We start from the raw sequence: 3635 nt of genomic DNA on the forward strand, positions 1-3635 counted from the left end.
ACTGATATACTGCCACTTTAACTCATGTAGGGTCATCTTTTTACCGACTTCAGCTTCCTCCCTTCTGAGGCACACAGTCTCCATTCTATTCCCCGGTAGATACATACAGACCATGCAGCATCTGGGCAGAGCGGCAGGGAGGGAAAAACAGTGAGGCACCTATCCACAGTGCACAGCACCATGACCAGAAAGCGGCCATTTTCAATGGACCACCAGCAAACACCTCATCTTCTCTGCCTTCACATTGATTAATGGCCTGTGCTCGGCGGGGTTAAAGAACCGCAACACCCGCTGCTTATTGGCTTCCTGCGTGTTTGTTGACATGTTGTCCAAGACACACTTAACATATCATCTAGTGGGGAAGAGGTTACAGATCAGCTACAAAAAGGTCAGGGGTCAGGTTATTACATTACCATCTGTTAACAATGGAGCTGTTCTGACGGACGGACGGAGGGATGGAAGGGTGGACGAGAAGGAGGGAGGCCTCATCATCACAGGGACAGACATGCGGACAAAAGGGGCAGGGGCGGGGGCGGGGGGGGGGGGGGTATGGGGGGTATCCCACAGATTCTGGGAGGGGTATATCCCACAGAGACTTCAGAGAAGTCATTCACAAGGAGCACATGTGACCTCCTGGGAGCCAATCAGAGTGTCCAAAAGCCTGTGGGAGCGAATCAGAAACACAGGAATGTGTGCCTCTCTCTAATCAGAAGCACATGGCGGGTGTGTCTGAAGATGAGGATTCAGATGGGAGCAGAAAGGGCTGAGTGGATACCAGGGGCTCTGTGAAAACATACAGAAACTGAAGAGAAATGTAGGCCAACTGCACGTCTTTTCTTTTGCCCCTGTCTTTTTCCTACTGCTTTCTCCCCTGTATGACCCTGTTCAAATTAAATAGAGAGAGTGTGAGAGAGAAAGAAACAGAGAGAGAGAGAGAGAGAGAGAGAGAGAAAGCAACATGTACTGGTACAAGAGCCAGGCAGGCAGTGCCAGCTTTAGTCATACAGAACAGTCAGAAGCAATAAAGTATCGTAAGAAGTTTTATGGCGTTAAGAATAGTCACTGTTTTTTCTGCTGTAACCACAGCGACCCATCCCTGAAACCCTCCGCTCTTAGACTATATACAGTGGGGAGAACAAGTATTTGATACACTGCCGATTTTGCAGGTTTTCCTACTTACAAAGCATGTAGAGGTCTGTAATTTTTCATCATAGGTACACTTCAACTGTGAGAGACAGAATCTAAAACAAAAATCCAGAAAATCACATTGTATGATTTTTAAGTAATTCATTTTAAGTAATTCATGAATTTGGTCTAAACTCCACTTGCCGTGTTTGGAGGAAGAAGAAGGATGAGTACAACCCCAAGAACACCATCCCAACCGTGAAGCATGGAGGTGGAAACATCATTTTTTGGGGATGCTTTTCTGCAAAGGGGACAGGACGACTGCACCGTATTGAGGGGAGGATGGATGAGGCCATGTATCGCGAGATCTTGGCCAACAACCTCCTTCCCTCAGTAAGAGCATTGAAGATGGGTTGTGGCTGGGTCTTCCAGCATGACAACGACCCGAAACACACAGCCAGGGCAACTAAGGAGTGGCTCTGTAAGAAGCATCTCAAGTTCCTGGAGTGGCCTAGCCAGTCTCCAGACCTGAACCCAATAGAAAATCTTTGGAGGGAGCTGAAAGTCTGCATTGCCCAGCGACAGCCCCGAAACCTGAAGGATCTGGAGAAGGTCTGTATGTAGGAGTGGGCCAAAATCCCTGCTGCAGTGTGTGCAAACCTGGTCAAGAACTACAGGAAACGTATGATCTCTGTAATTGCAAACAAAGGTTTCTGTACCAAATATTAAGTTCTGCTTTTCTGATGTATCAAATACTTATGTCATGCAATAAAATGCAAATTATTTACTTAAAAATCATACAATGTGATTTTCTGGATTTTTGTTTTAGATTCCGTCTCTCACAGTTGAAGTGTACCTATGATAGAAATTACAGACCTCTACATGCTTTGTAAGTAGGAAAACCTGCAAAATCGGCAGTGTATCAAATACTTCTTCTCCCCACTGTATATACATATATTACATCAATATATTAATATATATATACAACCAGTGAAAACACAGTGAAAGGGGCTGGGTGATCACTCTTTTGAAAGTGATGGACCTTTGGCATGTGTAGCTTGGTAAATAGAACACTTGCATGAGCCCTTTATGTGCTTATTACAAAAGCAAATTGCCTGATTAACGTGTAAGCAATAACAGTTTAATTATGGTATCACAATGAAGACGGTAAACACGGCTTGGGAAACAAAAAGCTTGTAAATAACCTCGGCAAAGGGGACTTTTAATTTTAATTAAATGTATCGCCTGTTGTAAAATTAGGTAATGTACAGTTTTATGCACAAAGAGTCAGATGCAGCTAATTTTATTTCCGGAGCTACTAAGCGAATGATAAAATGGGTCTTGGATTTATGGTGTTTCTTGTTGCCCAGAGGGCTTTGGCCTTATAGTGGTATTAATCAAAGAGGGACAGCCTGCAGAGAAGAGAGGCCGTGATTTGTGGAATTAAATTCTAGCTACAGTAAGTCCTGGCCTGGACACTGCAGAACACAACTTCTTACAGATAAGTACAGTGCTCCTGGTTCAAGGTTCTTCTGTCCTGAGTGCCAGTCGGTTTCTACTCTTTTACCAACTCCTTATAGAATTGGCATGACAATGAGTGAAGGAGTTGGCATGATAACACCAACAGACTCTTCAGTTCTTCCTACACACCTACTCATTCAAGGGTTTTGTAGAATAATACTGAAGACATCAACACTATAAAATAACACATATGGAATCATGTAGTAACAAAAAAAGTGTTCAACAAATCAAAATATGTTTTGCCTTGATGACAGTTTTGCACACTCTTGACATTATCAGCAGTGTATGCTATGCTCTAACTTACTTGACAGAGATTGTATTCAATACTATTTCTAGCTTCTGGTATGCTACTCATACAGAGTGTTCCACGATAGTAACATGTGCAACATCTGTATTGATGTTTATCATGGTTTATTACCTGCTGTGTGAAACTGACAATACAATCTAAGTAAACACATCAAATAATAATAAGATAAATGGTGTTTGTGCTCCACTGGTTTCCCTTTTCGTATAGCAACAGGGGTCTCTCTCTCTCTCTCTCTCTCTCTCTCTCTCTCTCTCTCTCTCTCTCTCTCAAAATAAGGGAAGCTGGCCTTAACCCTGGTGTTGAAGTGAGCTGCATTAAAACCTGTTAATGCATGGCATGGAGTGAGAGAGAGAGAAGTGAATCAAGTCCAACTCTTAGATAAGTGAGGTTGGGCTTTAAGCCCAGAACAAAATGCATTACTGTCACATTATGTCCCCGGTATTAATTAAGCACTTTACTTCATTCCCTATTTTATTATCTATTTTCTGGACAAGCACCCCACTCTCTCTCTCTCTCTCTCTCTCTCACACTCTCTCTCTCTCTCTCTCTCTCTCTAATCTGCATTCAAACAATCTGACACATTGACCCTGGGCCATTGGAATGTGACAACTTGCAATGTAATTGGTTTTATAATTTAGTGTGGTTAATGAGCGGACCACGCTGCGGTAATTCAGGCATTTCA

This window comes from Salvelinus namaycush, unplaced genomic scaffold (assembly GCF_016432855.1).
Source record: "Salvelinus namaycush isolate Seneca unplaced genomic scaffold, SaNama_1.0 Scaffold840, whole genome shotgun sequence".
Lineage (NCBI taxonomy): Eukaryota > Metazoa > Chordata > Actinopteri > Salmoniformes > Salmonidae > Salvelinus > Salvelinus namaycush.